The sequence below is a fragment of the Coptis chinensis genome, chromosome 7 (assembly GCF_015680905.1).
Source record: "Coptis chinensis isolate HL-2020 chromosome 7, ASM1568090v1, whole genome shotgun sequence".
NCBI lineage: Eukaryota > Viridiplantae > Streptophyta > Magnoliopsida > Ranunculales > Ranunculaceae > Coptis > Coptis chinensis.
Genome location: NC_141462.1, coordinates 89,827,196 through 89,848,797, shown reverse-complemented (window position 1 = coordinate 89,848,797; position 21,602 = coordinate 89,827,196). Strand labels below are relative to the sequence as shown.

Sequence of the window (21,602 nt, the reverse complement as noted above, 5' to 3'; positions counted from 1 at the left end):
GTTTTATGTGATGTTCTTGTTTCCATTTAGTTTTGAAACTGAACAGGCATGCATGTACCTGTTCACAACAACTTTTGTAACTCTTTGTAAATTTTAATATACTATTTTTCTTACCAAGCGAAAAAACAACCTTGTTGACAAAATAAGACTCGTCTCTTTTTTATTGCTCACAAAAAAAAAAAAAAAAATCTCTTTTTTATTGGTCCACATAATTATTTGGCCCTACAAATTATCAAAGCTCAACTACTAGCTCACAAGTCACAAATCACAAAAGACAACAGTTTCCGTTGGAAGTCCGTTTGCACTGCCCATTTTCCAATTATTCAAACTAATTATCAGAATTTACCTACTCACAATAGACGACAGTTTCTCTTAGAAGGCAAATGCGCGCAGTTTGCATTGCCCATGCACATATGTTCCAATCATTCAGATTATCACAACTGAACTACTCACAGTAGAGGAGAGTTCTGTTAGAACTTAGAAGGTAAATGCAGTTTGCCCATGTTCCAGTTTCTGTTAGAAGGTTGATTAAATATAATATTGAAAATGATCTGATCGCCATAATATACTTCATTTTTTTTTTTTTAGAGCTACGTTCGATATTTTTGCTCATTCCATCAATATGTTTATTCTTTTCATCAGAAATTTATTGAGGGTATAGTAATTTCCCAAACAAGGGTAATCAAATCATGTTCGCTATGACTATGGATTATTGGATCACAGATTCACAGTGAGCTACATTAGTGTATTGCAACGTTACATTAGGCCTGAGAGAAATGTTGAGTTGAAAACTTGAAATACAAAATTGGAATATACAAGTAACTTACAAATATACTATCTACCAGCTTCCAGTGAATTAGTGGATATTCGACCATAAGAAGAATCTTGTGACAGCTGCGTGCTCTCATTCTTTGGGTCCATACCTCGGTAGATGGATTTAACACTATCAAGATGAAGATAAGCATCAGAGGCATCGTCGTCGTTAGGAAGCAAATCATCGCCATTGAGATACCGAATCACTTGCCTCATTGAAGGTCTTGAATCAGATTTTGGATGACAGCAAAGAAGACCCAACTTCAATACCAGATCCAGCTCTTCAATAACATAAGATGAGTTGAGTTTAGGATCAACGACGTCCATAATTTGATCAGAACGATAGCATTCACTCACCCAATCTAACAGAGTCAAATGACCCAAAACTGGATCTATGGGACCTTTGCCACAGGCCACCACAAGTAGCAGTGTACCATAAGCAAACACGTCGGAACTCGCAGTGGCCTTGCCTATACGTACCAATTCCGGTGCAATGTATCCTAACGTACCTACCACGTGGGTAGTACGTGGATTGTCACCATGATCATACAGCCTTGCTAGGCCAAAATCGCCTAATCGACCATTCATATCGACATCTAGTAGCACATTGCTAGCTTTGATGTCTCTATGAACTACTACTTGCTCCCAGTCTTGGTGCAAGTACAACAGTGCAGAAGCAATTCCTTTAACGATATTGAACCGTCTTTCCCAGCTAAGAACAAAATCATCTCGTCGGTTGAGGAGGAAAGCATCAAGACTTCCATTGGGAACAAAGTCATAGACTAATAGGAGATCAGCTTTTCGCTTGCACCAACCAAGGAGATGCACAAGGTTCTTGTGTCTTAGACGTCCTAGACTCTCGATCTCAGCAACAAATTCTCTAACCCCTTGCATTGAATTATGCGATATTCGCTTCACTGCAATTTCTTCACCAGTTCTAGGTAACACACCTTTATACACTGTACCAAATCCTCCTACTCCAATTATTTCACTTGGTTTGAAACCCTTCGTAGCAATATAGAGGTCTTTGTATCGAAATCGGTGTGGACAATCCAGTTCCCATGCTTCTAAACACTCGGACTGCTTTTTCCTTTGCATTCGATACTGGTAAAGCAGAGCTGCTATTGCTGCCATTACAGCTGTCACCGGGATTACTACAAGAAGTTGAAGGTTTCTTTTGAAACTTGAAGATGATTCTCCTACTGGTGGGAGCGCAGGGAGGCGGTTGCGATCGAGCTCTTGAGCTATTCCATTCACTTGAAAACTCCAGCCTAAAATATAATGAGAGCTCGAGAGCTTTGAAGTGGCTGCGGAGAAGCCAACGTACATAGGCTCCGCCACTAGTAGCGGTGAGAGATCGAATTTGTATGATATAAGAGGCCTACTAGGCCTTGGTACAGATATCGGAGATAATGTTACATTTATGAATTTATTTACTCCATCATATTCTATCCATACCTGAATTGGACCTCCATTCTCCATGTTTATCTTTGTAGTTGTATTACCACTCTCCCCGTAATATGAAGCTGTTTTCGACTCGAGGGAGATCATGCTGTTGACATCAACGCCAACATGGTTGTTATCAATGTCTCCAAATGCTCCTCCAGCACCAACTGTATCAAATTCAATAGCGAAAAGATGGTTTGTGGCCTTCCCATCATTGGATGGATTTAACAGTCCAAGGTAATGGCTAGAGGAACCTCCAGAAAGTTGGTTTGATGGGGAGATTGCGAATGCAAAGCCATGACCACCACCCTTCTTTTGATCACTGGGAATAATTCCAAAAACAAAAGATGTGCTAAATGAAGAAATAGAAGTATTATTTCTTTTCAATGAATTGTTGAACATGGGAGAAGGGTAGAAAGCATGACCGGTTACATTAACGGTTTGATCAGTGAGCTGAAGTAGTCCATTGGGAGTAATGAGGGTCGACACTCCGTCTAGGCTAAGGTTAGCTTTTCTAAAATCATTGAATATGAAACGATCAGTACTCTGCGATGTACCAAAGTATGCAAAGCAGGACAAAAGAAAGGTTAAAATGATAGCTATGGCCATGGAGTTTGTGCAAGAAAATGATGAAGAAGCAGATAATACCTTTAGATTATCTAGTAGCCGACAATAATTTATATATGGTTTAAACTAGTAGGAGTATTCCAGACCGAGTCTAATTGACTTGCCAAGGCAGAGTCAATTGAGGCCATTACTAGTACTCGTATTGCAGCCATATCTTTCAGTCGAAACTCTTCTCCACGGTTTAGAGTTGTTGACTTGGTTAGCAATCTTGTCCGTGTATGTCAATTAATCACTAAGTAAGTTTGTTACGAGTCATTTGTTCTTTTACGTAAGTATCTTTAAAATGACTATAAACATACTAGTTTCTTGACAACAAAGAAAACTCAATTTATAATTATTTTACACATTCTTCTGATAACCAAAATACATATAATCAACAAATGTGTGAAGTATTTGCTGTATATATACGATGTATGCAGAGTGGGGCAGTAGTGGGCTTCCTGTTTTCTTTTGTCCTACATGCGTATTAGCAAGCAATTTCAAAATGATAAGGGACGTGTATCTTGGAAGGTTTAAATCACCTTGCATCACTTTTTATGTGCCCACCCTTTTCTGTGTAAGTAACTGAATTTTAGCTATACAAAAAATTCTCTCTCAGTCCTGACAGTTAGATTTTGTATTTGAATAAGTAGCTCCTTGCTAGCTAGTATCGATAGTTTCTGGGTATGTGACAATCAAACAACGTCTGCAACATGGTATGATACCTGAGATCAATATATTGGAAATCGATTTCATTCTATAACCTTTTCTAACCGGACCCCAACATCTATAACCTTGGAACGGAACCAAGCTAGAGATGGAGAAAAGTTTATTGTATTTTTCTTTTTCTTTTTTGAAAAGATGCTGGGATTTTGCATCCCCATCTGATTTTTGTTGGGGATTATACCAATACCAATCGATTCTCCCACTACACAGATAACTTGTATGGACACACTTCAACTCTAGACAAAATCTAAATATCACAACTACAACATATACTAACATGCCCAACTCGCTAAACAACTATCAACAACAAATAATAATGTAAAGCAGTAAAGGCAAACCACAAAACAAAGATTTACCGCGGTTTGCCAATGATGCCTACTTCCACAAGAGCCGTTTTTATAAAGTGGGAAGGAAGATTACATCTCTCCTTTCGGTCTCTCACCTTACTAGATCACTCTTATCTCTTTCTGAGGTTGTATCTCTCAGTAAAGGTTATCTCAATCCGTTGGGTTTCTCTCTTTTGTTTTAGTCCGGATTCCAATCCGACTTGGTTGGTTAGGGTTTTCCAAAACCTTGATTTTGGTTTTATCTCCAAAACCAAATTTCGGTTCTTGTAGCGAAGCCCACGAAAATTAGACTGGCGCTGGCGCGCTGGCTTTGGCGCTGGTCGCTAAAACATCGAGCTATGGCTATGCTGGTCGCTTTCAAACAAAGCCATGGCCTTGCGCCGCCTCGACATCTCCAACGCCGGATCAGCTCGTTTCTCTCCAAATTTCTCTCCTCATGTGAGGATAACTCCGACAATCTCCCCCCAAGCGGTGAGGGGGATATCTCCATGTAATTTCCAAATCAATCAGGAGGAGTCTCCTACCATTAAGCCGTAGCCTAACAAATATCAAACTTACCTTTCGGTAAGACTTTGGTCATCATATCCGACCCATTCTTGTCGGTATGGATCTTCTCGATACACAAATGCTTGTCTTCGAAAGTACTTCTCTAATCCAATGATAACGCGCGTGTATGTGCTTGGATCTAGAATGAAAACTCGGATTCTTGCTCGCGATGGCGCCTCGATCGTATCACATAGAACTACAAACCGCTTTACGCTTTTAGCCCTAGTTCGTCGAAGAACCTCTTCATCCATAACATCTCTTTGCAACACTCGATTGGGCTGTAATATACTCGCTTCAGTAGTGGAGAGGGCAACACACTTTTGCAACTTAGATTGCCAAGAAATCGCCCCCCCGCAAAGTAACCGGATAACCGGAGGTGGACTTCATCGAGTCAACATCACCGCCATGTTCGATTATCGGGTAGCCTTCAAGTAAGGGCTTACTTTCACCAAAGCACAAACACGATTTGGAAGTGCCCGAGATATCTCAATATCCACTTAACACCTTCCCAATGTTCTTTTTACCCGGATTTGACAGAAATGCGCTTACAACCCCAATGGCGAAAGCAATATCCGGTCTAGTACACACCATGACATACATCAAACCCGCTGCGGATGCATAAGGAATCTTTTCCATCCGACTCGCTCATGCATGCTCACCCTTAGGACACATATCTTTGGTCATGAACTGCCACCAAGCGGACAACCGACCGGCTTCGCTTGATCCATGTTGAATCTCTTCAACACCTTCTCAATGTAACTTTCTTGAAAGCCACAACTTCCCACTTTTTACTCGCACGAAAGTGATCCGCGATCCCAAGTATCGCCTTTGCTTGACCCAAATCCTTCATCTCAAAGGACTTACTCAAGTCTTTCTTCACTTTTGATATCTTGTTGATGTTTGGGCCAACTATCAACATATCATCCACATACAAAGAATAACACTATGAAATCCCCATCCGAAATCTCTCAACAAACGCGACAATGATTGAAAGCAGACTTCTTGTATCCTTGCTTCGCTTATAAAGGAGTCAAATTTTATGTACCAATTGTCTCCGGCTTGCTTGCAACCCATACAAGCTCTTTATCGTACTTGCATACTAGGTGCTCTTTTGCCTTTGACCTCAAACCCTCCGGGTCGGGTCCATGTAGACATCTTCTTCAAGGTCTCTATGAAGAAAAACTGTCTTAACATCTAGTTGCTCAACCTCTAGGTTCATACTTGCGGCCATACCCAATACCAATCTCGATAAAAGTCATCTTCACTACAGAGAGAAAATCTCATCAAAGTCAATCCCTTCCCTTTGACCGAATCCCTTCCAACAACAAAGGCGAAGCTTTGTGCCTTGGGTGAGGATTGTTCTCCTCATGCTTGACTTTGTATATCCACTTATTCTTGAGAACTTTTCTCCCCGTGGGTTTCTCAACTAACTCATAAGTGTGATTCTTATGCAAAGAATCCATCTCGTCATGCATGGCCTTCAACCACTTTTCTTTGTCCGTACGCTTCAAGTGCCTCTTGATAGTACATAGGTTCTCCACCATCCGATAGTAGCATGTATGTATGTGGTGGATACCGTTGAAGCTAGTCTCCTCTATCGGACCTCCTTTGCGATCTGGCCGGTGCCTCGGGGAGGTTGCACTCTTTTCTCGGTGGTGGTTCATGCATCTCATCTGATCTTCTATACCAATAGGTTCTATCCCATCATGAAAGCGATAGGATTCTCATCATGAGCTTCAAACTCATGGTTCTCTCATTTCTCAATGCCTCGCGACGCTCCACGAGGGAACTTCGGTTCTCGAATCAACAAGATCATTGGTGAAAGCCCTGTAGCTTCTCACCCTCCTCAAAGTCCTGCTATGGTTTGGTCTTCTAAGAAACAAACATCTCGACTTGGATTACCTTCTTGTTAATCGGATCATAGAGTTTGTAACCAAACTTTTCATCTCCATAACCCAGAAAAATGCACTGCTTGGCTTTGTCATCAAGCTTGGATCTCTCATCCTTCGGAATATGCACAAATGCCCTGCACCCAAATACCTTCAAGTATCCATAATCAACATCTCTATCTGACCATACTCTCTCTGGATAATCACTATTCGTAGGCTTTCGGGCGACAGGTTGATCACATGCACGGTACATGACGATTGCTTCTACCCAACTAACTTCTAGGTAGCTTAGAGTGAGATAGGATGCATCTCATCCTCTCTACAATGGTACGGTTCATTCTCTCGCTATTCCATTACATTTGCGGTGTCTTGGGAACGGTGCGCTCATGACGAATCCCATGACTCGGCAATACTCTTCAAATGGCCCAATGTACTCACCCCCATTATCCGGCGAATACACTTCAACAACTTCCTCTCTTTTCCACCATCTTTGTGGAATTTCTCAAACACGCCAAGTACTTCATCCTGGTCTTCGGGACTATAGGCCCATATCTTTCTTGACGATCATCAATGAATGTCAAGAAGTACGAAACTCCCTCAAAGTGGGACTTTACTCTCATAGGACCACATAAGTCCGTGTGCACTAGTTCAAGGATGGTGTCCTTTCTCGTGATCGGAATCTTTGGAAAGACACCTGTGTTGCATTCCTACCAAACAAACAGTACATGTATTTAAATGTGTACCTTTAATGTCCGCACGACCTTTTTGCTTAGCAAGAACTTCCATCCCTTTTATGCCCGTGATACCGCGGTCTCTTGTGTCACCGATTCGATGAAGCTTCTTCTTCGCGTTTCGGCTTCGCTTTACACAAACTAGCACATGCGTGTTTTGTAAAGAGAGCAAGTTTTTTTCCTCTGGGTACTCTTCAATGGAACCTCGCTTTCGGTTCCATACCCCCGCTACCAAACGAGTTTACAAAGCCATCGTCATCTAATTTCCGGCCGATTAAATTAAAACAACCGTATGTCGGGGACATGTCTTACATCCTTGAGTGTCAAGGTGTAGCCGACATTGGTTTCTACATAAACATCTCCAATGCCTATAATCTTGAGACTCCATTTACCCATCCTTACTTCACCATATTCACCACACGGTTGTAGGTAGTGAAGAATCCCCTCGTGTGGTGTGACGTGATAGGATGCTCCCCAGATCTATCACCCACTCGATATCGACATGAGGTACTAAGACAAAGCCACACCACAATCGACCTGAATTCCCAGGTTAGGTCGCCGACTAGTCGCGGTAGTATCTCTCTCACTTTGTGTTTCCGTTCCTCTCCACCATGTCTTCATGTACACGCTTATTCTTCTCATCCCTCTTCAATGTTCTCGCACTCATATCCGAAGTGGCCTTTGGTGGCACAATAGTAACATTGCCTCTGCGCCTTAGGAGTTCTAGCTTCACCCCTAGATTTATTACGTCATCACCTCTAGAACGAGATGGTTTTCGCTTCGACCTCTCCCCGTTTCTCGGAAAAGGATCTCTCGAGTGAGGAGGAGCTGCTTTGCACTCCTTCTAGTCTCCTCATTCAACAAAGACGTGGTAGCCATCTCCATGCTAACAATTCCATCCTTGGGCGCTCCATGTAGAAACCGCTAATGTCTCCCAACTTTTCGGGTAGAGAGCCTAATAGAAACAAAGCCTCAACTTCGCCTCCCAAATTTATCTTCATGAAATGCATCGATTGATGATATTCGTACTTCATTAAGATGCTTTCGGACATTGAAGAACCTTCTTGGTACTTTGTGTTCCGCAAACTTCTTAACGACTAGCAGCTTTGTTTCCACCCGACTTCCCTCTCATAAAGGTCTTGAAGTTTCTTCCACGACCGAAGGTCAGTAGTCTCTTCAGGACACATGGTGAAAGACAATCGCCGTCAATCCATCACCGAATGTATCCAATCGCTTTTCGCGTCAAGCTTTTTTTTCCACTCTCATCGGTCTTTTTTGGTTTTACTCCCTCATTCTCAATGGGAAGTGCCAAGTCCTTTGCGGTATATAGCAAGTTTTCCATCTTGGCTTTCCGGATGGTGTAGTTCTTCTTCCTATTCAGACTCATCATGCGAGTGTTCACGGAATGGTCCATCTCTACAAGTTATTTAACCTCAAATTTTCTCTCAGGAATTTTGTCAAACACCTTCTGACCAAGATTCGGATAACACCCTAGGCTATTCCAACCAAGGCTCTGATACCACTTGTTGGGGATTATACCAATACCAATTGATTCCCCCACTACACAGATAACTTGTATGAGCACACTTCAACTCCAGACAAAATCTAAATATCACAACTACAGCCTATACTAACATGCCCAACTCGCTAAACAACTATCAATAACAAATAATAATGTAAAGCAGTAAAGGCAAACCACAAAACAAAGATTTATCGTGGTTCGGCCAATGATGCCTACTTCCACAAGAGCCAATTCTTTATAAAGTGGGAAGGAAGATTACAATCTCTCCTTTCAGTCTCTCACCTTACTAGATCACTCTTATCTCTTTACAGGGTTGTATCTCTGGAAAGGTTATCTCTCAATCTTGATAGCTTTCAAGATTGGGTTTCTCTCTCTTTGTTTTAGTCTGGATTCCAATCCTTTTGACTTGGTTGGTTAGGTTTTCCAAAACCTTGATTTTGGTTTTATCTCCAAAAACCAAATTTCATTCTTTATCAGAAATGAAGCCCACTTTAGACACGGACTCGGCGCCTTCACGCCTGCAGTCGGTCGCAAAAACACCGGAGCTATGGCTGGGTGCGCTTCATATGAAGCTGGTCGGCCTTCAAACATCGGAGCCATGAGCGCTGAGTAATATCTGGCCTTGGCGGCTCGACATCTCCAACGCCGAATCACTCGTTTTCTCAAATTCTGTTTCTCTCCTCATGTGAGGGATAACTCCAACAATTTTATTATCTTTCATAAACCTTTGTTAAATCCTCATGTACTATAGTGCTTAACGTCTTACATAAAAGATTTGAAAAAACCAAGGGTTCCAGATTAGCACCTAAAGAGAGCTTTACAAGATGATCTGCAGCTCTATTTTTCTTTTTCTTTAAGCACAGAAAAGTAGAAAAAAATGCACGGTAGAGGTAGATATGGAAATGATAATCCTCCTCGAGGAAGACTCACACATTTGAATAAGAGAGGTAAACTGCTTAGACAAAATCTGGAATGTTCACCTCAAGTCGATCAGTGAGCACATGAATAGATCGTCCACAACTAAACATGGGAAGTTGAAAAAGAGCGCACTTATTGCGTGGTCCAAATGAGGCGAGAACTAAGGAGGTGAACAAACACACACACCCTTGGAATGCATACATTGAATCATTTTCTAGACCCATATGTAAAACTAAAACCAGATGTGAAGTAGTCTTCCTAAATGAAAGCAGAGGAAGTCACAATATATTTCAATGTCCATGGACTAGTATAACGGACCAAAAAACTCGTCTCAAACTTGAGGAATTAGAGCTGCATTTTGGTGAAAAGTTCTAACCGTACAAGACAAGTTTGGTGTCTCTTCCATACAAGGGACCACATATATGGAGACATGCAATCGCGTAAGGACTTCTTTAATTTGAGAAGCCAACAATGACAAAATTAATATAAATTGGGTGCATTATGCTGAAGGGAGGGGTTTTAGGGACATATTTTATCTTAACACGTAAACAAACTCAAAATATTTAGGACATTTATAAGTTTTGGATGAAGCTAATTTTTTGTAGATATGATCTCCTAATTATTCTAAATATTGTTACAAATAATAAAAAAAATCAAAAAATTCTAAACTTCTCAAATGTAATTAACAATTTATAAAATTTGGCTAATTGTAAACTGCTCACTTTCACCATTTTTGATACTATATTTGTTAAGAGGAGAGAAATTGATGTATACAGAGTGGGCTACCTGTTTTCTTTTGTCCCTACATGCGTATTAGCAAGCAATTTCAAAATGATAAGGGACGTGTATCTTGGAAGGTTTAAATCACCTTGTATCACTTTTTATGTGCCGACCCTTTGCTATGTAAGTAACTGAATTTTAGCTATACAAAAAATCTTGACAGTTAGATTTTGCATTTGAATAAGTAGCTCAGCTCCTAGCTAGCTAGTATCGATATTTTTTGGGTATCTGACGATCAATCAACATCTGCAACATGGTATGAATGGATAAGTTTATGGTTTAGTCCACCTGCAGACCGGTTGATTCACAATGAGACTTGGACTAAATTTTGTTTGCTTTTGTATTCCAATATTTGGAGAGATAGGTATACTGTGTTTCACAATAAAACTATTCCATCTTTATTTTGAATCTCAAAAATCATTGATAGCTTCTTTTCTGATCCTACAAATCATAGAGTGCATACCAATATCACTAAGATTCCTATATCTATGAATTGGGAACCATCACCAACAAACTATTATAAGCTAAATGTGGATGCTAGTTACTATACTATAGATAATATGGTATGATAACTATATTTAATATGTTGTTGTTGTTGAGAAATCCAATTTGATGAGTGTCGACCTATATTTAAATGTCCATATACTTAGTATAACGGACCAAAAAACTCGTCTCAAACTTCTAGAGCTGCATTTTGGTGAAAAGTTCTGACAGGACAAGACAAGTTTAAGGGACCACATATATGGAGACACCGAGACATGCAATCGCGTAAGGACTTCTTTATTCTGAGAAGCCAACAATGACTAAATTAACATAAATAATAATCTCACTTTGACAAGAGAATTAGTTCTTGCAAGTTGCAAATAGTTCTAGAGAGTAGAGACTAGACTTACATTTGATCATGCCTATGTTTGGCGTATTCATGTTCATAATCTCAATTCGGGTATCGCAACTAATCAACTTGTTTTTGTTTTGTTGCGCGCCTGCAGTAGTTTAAAACTTTAAATAGCAGCACCTGTCCGTTGTTGCTAGAGAGTCGAATATAAGAAATATGGCTAGTTAAGGAATTACACATATTGTACATCAACAGATCTTGGCAGCCACCGAATACAGTGCTCAACAGTGCCAAAGAAAAAGTATGGTTAGCATAACTTATCTAAACACCTTTAAAAGAGCTTACCCGAGTTAGCCGATCTAGCTTAAGCCGCCAGCCCATAGAAGCGTGGGCGACCTAACCGTACACAGCCCTTTTTCTCTTTAGCCCATTCGCCATCTGTCCCTTTTAGCTGTCTAACTCTATCCGGCGTCCGTCCGGGGTTTTCCTCCAAACAGCATTCAACACCTACCTTCTCCTAGCTGCTCAACTCCGAGCCATCATCCTCAGCTTCCCCCGCCTGTTTCACCCAATCAAAAGAAGGCTCTGTAAAACAAATTCGTTGTTATCGAATCAAATCAATTCAATCAGTACTTTTTCTATTCTTATCGAATCAAATCATTTGCTTAACGTCTTCTTCCCATTGTACGAATTTCTCCTTTTTCAATCGCTAAAAAGAAGAAGCAGAAGAAAAAAAGCTATTAATAAGAGGTAAGAACCCTGCTTCTTTAATTACTTTTTATTATTTCATTTCATTGATTCGTTCATGTTTGTCAATTGGGTATATCATGTTTTTTTTCCTGGATTTTTTTTTTTCAATTGAGTGGGGTTCGAAAATTGGATCAAACCAATGTTTTTATTTTGTTAGCTAACTTGATGAATTGGATCAATGTCGTCTAGAAGAGAGGACTCCATTTACAAGTCCACTTACCTGTCTGGGAATGTAGGAGCCACAATTCTAGATGTTGAATGATTATTTGTCTTATGGAATACAATCATCTCTCGTAAGTAGAATATGTAAAGCAAAAACATAGGTCAACATTCAGAACTTAAATAAGAGTCCAAGTTTTCTTCGGTTCCATCCGGCCTACTAACCAGAAGAGTACTTGAACAAATTTGTGATAATGGTAGTATCAGCGCCATTGTTGTTAAAACCCACCATATTCCAATCCAAGTTTTGGCTAACTTGTTGGGGTCCACTCTCAATAATGTTGTTGATCAGTGCAGGCTGATTTGTATGCGAGGAAGCCACCCTCTGATTATTGACGTAGTCATTTGGTTGTTGAGACACATTCCCCCACTGTCCAGTTCCAAAACGTTATATTTGAGGTTGATGTGAATCTGGAAATGAATTGTAGTTTGAAGGTAGTGCCTCTGGCTGTCGACTCCTAATCTGATGCTGAATTTCTGACACTCTAGGCTTAGATATTACACACTCGATCTAGATGTGCATCAAATTCACATACGTTACACCGATAAAGCCATTGCTTTGATCCCAGCTTTTGGCATACGTCACAAGATAAGCCTTTGGTTTGATAGGGAGGGTTATATGCCAGTTTAAGAGGATGAGAGTGACTTTGGTGTTTGACGGATGGGGGCATGGAAGCGCAGAGGATATGGAGGTCAAGGTCACAGGAGCTGCAGTAGTAGTAGAAGCCCTTAACATGGTCCCAACATGCACCACATATAGGTAGTGCTTTTTCTAGGTAAGAGGGTCGTGAGAGGTAGGGTAGTAAGCTTTGTTGGAGTAAATGGGTGAGTAATAAAGCTTGCCAGTGGGCTGGTGGCGCTTGGAGGATTAGGGCATGGTTGCGCTTGGAGGATTAGGGCATGGTTAGGATCTGCAGGGTGGTGAATATGTTGGGCTATTTGAGAGCATTGGATATGGAGGATATAATTGCAAGCCACTACAACTAAAATATTACATACTCATTTGAGATACTAAAAGATTATCTTTAGTTAAGAAATATGGCATATGCATTCTTTTTTGTTTACATACCATATCATTTTATTTATTTTTGACTGTTTTAGTTTTATTCTAATGTTATATTTATTTATCATGTACATGCAAAAGATCAAAGGTAGTTTTGAAGCACCTTAGGAATGGAACAGTTGTACACGATCCAAATTATTATACTGCAGTTCAACTCCAAAGTCCAGATCTATGCATTGTCTTATTTTGTTAACTGTTCCATTGTAAGTTTTATATTTCTTCTGTTGGTTTAGTTTCATAATATTTTGCTCTCAATAGTTTTTGTACCAACCCCATCAGTTGATATTAATAAATTATCACCTTCTGTTAGTTGTTCAATTTTTTGTACTTATAACATACTGTGTGACTATTTTTCCCTTCCTATATAAATTAAGAAAAAATGAATTTTTATAAGGGATTATAGTTTATATTTGCAGCTTGATAATCTCTAACCACCTTTGTCTAAATTGATTTGCCCAGTTGAATATATGTAAGGTTTCATACGTTCTGGGGCTATTTCACTAGGGTACCCTTAGTTTAGTAAAAACATTTGACTGTTGTCACGAATGTATATATATTTTAATCGATTTTGTCTCGATAGTCCAAACCGCTATCTATATTGGCATCCTTAACCATGCACAAACCTCTACACAAGTTACCCTTCACTTAATATGTAGCTTTCAATAACACAACTGAGCAAGAAAGGGACAACATTGTGTTCGAAGTGACTGCTTAAATTGCTCCATGAATTTATCGATGTTCCCAGTAACCTTGCAAATTCAATTTTACATATTGAACACCATCTGTTGTATGCACACCCCCAAATCAGTCTCATAAGGAGTTTCGTTCTTGGGTATTTGTCCTAATTACTATTGAAGTTAAATTGTGTAGTTCAAATGTTTATCAAATCTATTTTATATTCTGTCAATGCCCAATGGTGCAGGGTGGTAGCAATAGGACAATAAATTGAACTATTTATTAATTGGACCAACAATGCTGTTTTGCACTAATGTAGTGGAAACATAACTTGCTCCTTGATTCATTAATTATTACTCTGAATTCTTACCAATTATTGCATCGGTTAATCTACACATGACTCATACAAATGCTATATATGAACCCCATGATGACGGATGAGTTGTTTATCTACACAATGAAGTTTCTGGTCACAATATATATGGGTTGTCCCATATAACCCCTGCTGTTGTATTTTGGTATGATCCCATCTGTTTTATTTTTCATCAAATTTAAAAAACTGTCATTGCAAATACTCGCAGTTGTCTTCTTTAATCATGACCAAGCAATGTTAAAAAACAGGGGAAGAACTGACGATTTTAAGGAGATTGTACGCTCCAGGGCTATTTCACTAGAGTACCCTGAGGTTAGTAAAAATATTTGACTCCTGTCACCATTGTATATATATCTTAATCAGTTTTGTCTCGACAGTTCAAACTACCATCCATATTGGCATCCTTAACCATGCACAAGCCTCCACACAAGTTACCCTTCAATTAAGAGAAGGTATTTGTTTTTTATAATCCTCAAATTATTAGTTAACGAACAATATAGTACGATACCCGATGGATATTTCTGTTTCAATTTTATTCGTTAATCCCAATACTTTTGTTTCATTTTTAAGTCGGCCTCATTTCAATATCGATATCCCCAATAACCTTGAAGAATCAATTTTCAAAACAAAACCATGCCTGGGGATTTTCAATATTTCGTTTTTTTGTCTAACAAGTAAGACATTTTTATATCCTTCAGGTTGACCATGCTTAAGAAATTATGAGTGCATTGCCATTGTAATGTCAACTCTAGGTCTTGCAGCAACTATGTTATCTGGTGGTTGTTGAGCTCCCTCAACCTTTCACTTCGCATACTGACGTTTGCAAAATCAACCTGCAAGGTGCGTAAAGAATCTCCTCGTACTTTTGCACAAAAGATTGATGCATGTATAATATATTCTAAGCCCTGGTAAACAGTTAAAGTGTTTCATCTCACTGAAAACATGCGACCTAGGAGAGATCGATTCTTCTTACCCTTGATGTTTCACACTATATTCGTACCACAAATAACATTGTTGAAAAGTCCAATGATTTGTTGGGAATAATTAGACTGATTTTGGAGAGCCGCCAAACATGGAAAACGATCTTGAAGAAGAGATATAGACCTCACTTGATCATCGCATTGGTTCTTCCGATATTCCAGTAATTTACAGGGATCAATGTAGACGTGCAAGTAGATATCCAAATATTCGAATCCGATTCAAATTCATATTAGAAAAATCGGATATTATCCAAAACTTTCGAATACCAGATTCAGGTTCAGATCAAATTTGCAATCAAAACCATTTCAATCTTGGATCGAGTTCGGTGATATCGGTCGGATAATATCCGATCCGATTTAATTATTAAAAGTCTATTATTAAATAATTAATTAAATACAAAACATCATAAATTAATGAACTATAAAAATAAAAATGTTGAAGGGCTTTTTTCCTTTCTCCTTTCTTCAAAGCGAGAGACCATCCCCACCACCACAACTTTTCTTCTTCCTTCATCAAATCATTAAATCATTAAAGCTAATGAAACTGAAAGTGATGAAAATAATTATTTGACTGGTTTCCTTAGGGAAATAGCTAGGTCTTTATTTCACCAAGAAAACCAAAAACAAGGGGTATTCTTTGGTTTGCCCTCGAATCAACACCGTATGGTCCCGAAGTTGGCCCTTTGCCGAGTCGAGGTAGTCCTAATGGTCCATCTATGGTGTCTTCTCCACCTTCATCATCTTTGAATGAGGGAGAAAATGCTTGGGATCTTCTATATGATTCTCTGCTGAAGTCGCCGGGATGCGGTTGAATGAAGAACGCCCAACTTTGGGAGAGGATTTCTTCTTTGTTCCTCAAAACCCAACTCCAAAAACTTTATTTACTCTTGTTGGGTTCTACCCAAATTACTCAAATGAATTACTTGCTCACCAACAATTGCAGTTCAATCACTTTCTTCATTGAAGCAACAACAACGCGAGAGAACAAATATGTTTTACAGTTTAGTTATCGGCTATTATCCGATCTCGAATCGATATCGGATTCAAATGCTATTTCATACATCCGTGGGTAATGGATTCGATTCGAATGTGAGTAACAAATTTCAGCTTCGGATTGGGATCCGGCCTATCTGAATCGGTGCCTATCTGCACCTATATCAATGTTATTATCTTCTATGGTCCAATAATTTCCAAAGCCGCTTAGGTTTGGAACCAGTGCATCTCTTACTTTTCCAGTCATGACTGCAACTATCTAGACTACTAAATAAAAAAAATGTCTCATGTAGATGGTTCACAGGGTGTAAAAGTTTTTCAGTATGATCCTAAAATATTGAATTCACCTCACAATACCTGTACAAATATCGATAAAATAGGTGGATAGTGTGTGTGTGGGAGGATGTCACAAAATGCACTACTTCATTATTCTCAAAAGTCATATCAGCAAAATAACATACCATATCACATTCTAATTCCATAGGAAGCTTACCATTCACTGTCCAGCTTAATATCTCTATTGTTTCCTACTTTGTTTAATAATGGTCACGAGTTGATAATGGTCATGAGTTGAATTACATTGCTGAGTCGTTTGTGTTTTCCCAGGAGAAAAACAAACATACTACTTATTTCACTCTGTTACTAATGACTTAAGGCATTTATATCATCAAGAATTTCTTAATTTTATATCTACAGCCGCTCTGCCCCAATCACTTTGTGAGTCTCCCTTCGAGTTGGATTTGAAGCTGAAATGGTAAGTAATATATAGATAATGCTTTTATTTGAAAACTTTTATTCCTATTTAATTTTCGTGTTGCCTAATTAGTCCGCATAATGGAGTTCAGAATTCAAAGAATGTACTGATTCATAGATGTCAGTGAAAAAACTATAGGTAAAAGATAGCGAAAGGAAACTCATGTCCTTGATCTTATTCTTGGTTTATCATGGTCACCACATGCCATGTACGCAAACAAATTCAGATGATTGCTCAACTTTAACAACATTTTTTTGTATGAAATTTCAAACTCCAATGGTCTATTCTGCCTGTTATAGTTTAGCCTTACCCTTCTAACAATATCAATTTACTAATCTACATAATTATTTTCCATTGTGTTATTATTGAAGATGCAGTTGCTGCAGTGCAAGCTGTCAAAGCTGCCCAAATGAGGTTAGTGTGTTTTTACTTTTGGTATGCAGTTTTCATTATATTTGTCGTGTTGAAATCAGGTGATGTGGGTGGCATGTCCATCCTATGAATATTTTACCCAAAATGCAAATTCTGTCATACTATATGCCGATGTATTCCCAATTCATTCTCAAGAAAGTGTCTTCTCCAATTTACAGGAAATTGTTGCGGCTACTATGCTCACTAAAAACCTTATTGTGCTTGGTCAGTAGCTACTAGGTAGACAAGTCAATCCTTCTTTATTAATTTTCCTGGGATGATCTTAGTGTTTTATTGTTTGTTTGTTAAAGGATGTGTTGAATAGGGAAATGATTGTCGACCTTATAGTATGTTTTAGAAACTGCTACCTATTGTAAAACGGAAGAATAGGGAGAATGGGTACAAACCTGAAAAGCATTTAGCAAGCACAAATATAAGGTATGTAAAAAATAATTATGCATTAATGGGTTTAGAAATTTGATTGCAATATATGCTATTACCTCGAATGTTCAAAATCGAAATTATGTTTTATTACGTTTTCAGTGACTAGATTGTTCTTTTTTAATTATGCATTATGTCCAAATTCCAACTATTTTTTTCCCTAACTATTCCAAGTACCGCATTAACTTATTGTTCACTAACAGTCTAGGCATTGCATGGTAAATATAGTAGGCAATAGACAGGGCTACAGAATATGTTTTTACACCCTTCATCCCTTTCAGTAACAAATTATGCTTTGTTTTCTTGCTTCCTTCATTTTTTGGGGAACAAGTCGGCTTTCCTTCTAATAATGACCACAAGCGAGCAAGGAAGGGGGCTACTAACAAAGGACAATCACTGAGCTTCTACCATGAAGCTTAAGTACACTAACCGACTAGCGGGCTGGTCTAATTCAAAGATATCAACTGTTTAAAGAGATGTCACTTTGCTGATAAAAATGTCTCACATATACTGTTACAGACTTCGTTTTCGTCATTTTCAATATAGCATGAAGAGGGTAGACTTTAGAAGTTAAAAAAAAAACAATTTTGTTTATTAATTCAGGGTTTTTAAGAGCATGCATTCTTTAATTAAATCAAAACAAGTTCAGTGATGGATTAACTAAAACTCTTCAATTCCCTTCTTTCATTCTTTATTATCTGGATCTATTTAGTATTTTTTTTCCACAATCATTATCGTTATTGTTTGATGATTAACATGACATGTAACTACAAAAGTAATGATGGTCAGCGATGACATGTGACTACTACCAACTAGGTATGCATCATCTTTTTTAAACTAAATATTGCAACATATTTCCTAAAATTAATTGCGACTTATTTTAAAAAATGGCAGTATGGTTTGAATAGAAAGCCCTGTGATTGCTTAGCAACTGAGAAACAGACTTACAAAGGTAACTCTATCAAACTTAAATGGTTATCTGGGGTAGAAAATTTATATGTTACTGAAAAGTAAAAGTAGATATCATGCTTTATCCAATAATGATCACGTAATGATTATTTACTTTCACCATCCGTCTGTTCCAGGAGAAGAACAAACATACTACTTATTTAAATCTGTTCCAATGATTGAAGGCATTTATATGATCAAGAATTTCTTAATTCTATATCTACAGTTGCTCTGCCACCACCACTTTAAGACTCTCCGTTGGAGCTAGATTTGTAGCTCAAATATTATGTAATATATAGATATTGCTTTTATTTTAAAACTTTTATTCCTATTTAATTGTCATTTTGTCTACTTAGGCTGCGCAATGGATTTCAGCATTCAAATGACTGATTGATAGATCTCAATGAACAAAGGTAATGAAAGGGAAGTCATGCCCTTGATCTTATTCTTGGGCTGTCATTGTCACCAAATGCCCTATACGCAAACAACTCCAAATAATGAAAGTCGATGAATATATAGCAACTTATGAAAGTAATAACAATCATTTGCTCACTCCAGCAGCCATGTCTATGACATTGATATTTTTTGTTATTTTGTTCCTTCTCTTTCAATATGTAAACTTCACCAGCAAACTACTAAGCAGTTCATCAATATTGTTTTCACTACAATTTTATTACTTTAGTAACTTCAGTTAGATTGCCTTTTCAGTATGTCAACTCTAGGAGGCAAGTAATACATCAGTGTTGTTTTCACTTAACTTTTGTTACTTTACTATAACTTCAGTTCGATTAACTTATCCTATGTTGGCTTCACATGCTTAAGACAACCTCCGCGATATTATAATGTTAAAAACAAGTTTCCGTATGCGCGATTTATTCAGTTTTAGACACTCCCAGACATCTTCAAATTGACCTTGACTTAACTTTCAAAATGTTTATGGCCGCGTAGGTTTTTTAGATATTCATAATGACCTTCGTTTCTGGTGCATATGTGCTCATGCCAACATCATAGCTTCCACGAGACAGCAAAGCAGGTTGAGCTCATGAAACCTATCTGAAAAATGAACCTAAAGCAAGTTGAGCTCATGAAATCTATTTGAAAAATTAACACCTAATCAATGAACAACGCCCGTTGATAATAGTTGCATTTTAACAAGTTTATAACCCTGACCTTTTCTTTTGCAGTCCACGTGTGGAGCACGTGCACTTATACTAGTACCTGATAAAGCATCTGGGTGGAAAACAAACAACTAAACAAAAGAAGTCATTATTATTATTATTTTTTAAGTGAAAATTTTATTGATAATGATAATAAATTTTACAAATAATTAGGACAAGCGTGCAATAAGTTGCGCCGCAAGTCTTTTTTGAATAGCAAATTCTATCATTTTAAAAACAAACTCGTTAGAACCAGCTATCATAACGTTACTGTCTATAACTTTGTGAAGTCTCTTGAGGAGCTCCATAGACTGTTGTTCTAAGAAATCGAAAGTGTCGAAACTAAACAGAATGAAACACTGCTGGTTAGCCCTGCAAGCTTCCTCATGTTTCTCCATCTTTTCTATCGCTACTCTCTTAGCTGCTTCTCCCACATCAAAGTCACCATTCTCCAACCCTACCAATGGAGAGACTCTAGTTACATCAAAACATGCATGTTTTCCCTCAGACCAACTATAAATCAAGACATCTGCAGGTCAAAGTGTCGATCTGCCCTCATTCGGATCAGTGAGAAAGTTAATATGAACTTCTTTCTTCACTTGTACTCCAACCCTCCAAAATTCATAACTTATTTTTATTTATTATTTTTTTTTGTTGTAAATGAAATTCCCACGGCAGACTAGCAGTAGATTTCAATTAATTTGATCAACTAATTGCAATAAAAATTAAACTTAAACTGCAATAACTAAAAAAGACAGTACACAACGAAATGATATTTTAAGTGGCAAAACCCACTCACAGAGAAAAACCCACGCCACCACCTATCTCAGGTAATAGAAAAAACACTAGAACAAAACTTCAAGTTTTACATGTATAGAATCGAAGATACTCACAGTGAGAAATGCATTATCCCAATCATGAACTCACCATCTTCTTTCCTCAACGTAATACTCGAAGTCCCCAAGTCTTTCCTCTCTTGCAGGTGAAAGAATAATCCTCCTCTCGCAGGAATCACAAATTGAATTCAAAGTATTGGATGTGAAGAATTCTTCACAACAAATAGACCCCGAGTTCTCATAACAAGAAGTCGATTTGTAGGTGTTAGGGGTGTAATTAACACAACCCCAAGAATAATTAAGATCTTAGAAGCAATGTAACAAGAACGTTACAAGCGAAATTAAATAACTGCGACAAAACAACCGAATAACACTAAGAATTTAACGAGGTTCAACAATATTACCTACGTCCTCCAAAGCACACCAATTTTACTATTTAAATATGAAAGCTCCTACAATTAGCTCTCTGTCTCTCATTCAAAGCCTTGATTTCCTTAATTGAAATCAGGCACAAAATCACTCAAACAAATATTGTTTCTCACCCTCAATTTGATACAATTCACGAATGATAAAACACATATTTATAGGCTTTTCATTTACCTTCAAATAGTTGCAGCTTTTATTGTTGAATTTGAATCCTTATATTTAGGATATTGTATTGTGACTTTTGATCTTCTGCCAACCTCCTTTGTTGAATGAAGTTTTACCATGTGATGAATATAGCCTATCACTAATCTTCAATTCACATTGTAATGATTCAACTCCATACGTAACTAACAATCTCCCACTTGGAGACTGAAGCATAACATCTTTAACTCCTGTGAAACTTGGTGTGTTCATTCC

General features: G+C 38.1%; 1 long non-coding RNA gene and 1 pseudogene across 3 annotated transcripts; one reads left to right on the top strand and one right to left on the bottom strand.

Moving 5' to 3' along the window:
* Positions 1-661: 661 nt before the first annotated feature.
* LOC147489835 (L-type lectin-domain containing receptor kinase SIT2 pseudogene) lies at positions 662-2,933 on the bottom strand (annotated as a pseudogene). Its single transcript, XR_015202816.1, has one exon. The product of XR_015202816.1 is annotated as an L-type lectin-domain containing receptor kinase SIT2 pseudogene (transcript).
* An 8,507-nt stretch (positions 2,934-11,440) lies between these two features.
* LOC147489834 (uncharacterized) lies at positions 11,441-19,486 on the top strand. 2 transcript variants are annotated; one of them, XR_015201910.1, is made up of 10 exons: positions 11,441-11,909; positions 14,488-14,551; positions 14,617-14,691; positions 14,938-15,079; positions 16,909-16,966; positions 17,338-17,380; positions 17,557-17,617; positions 18,595-18,634; positions 18,713-18,770; positions 19,123-19,486. It is a non-coding gene; the product is annotated as an uncharacterized LOC147489834 (long non-coding RNA). The 2 variants fall into 2 exon arrangements; XR_015201909.1 differs by lacking the exons at positions 18,595-18,634; positions 18,713-18,770; positions 19,123-19,486 and having other exon boundaries at positions 17,557-18,573.
* Positions 19,487-21,602: the final 2,116 nt, after the last annotated feature.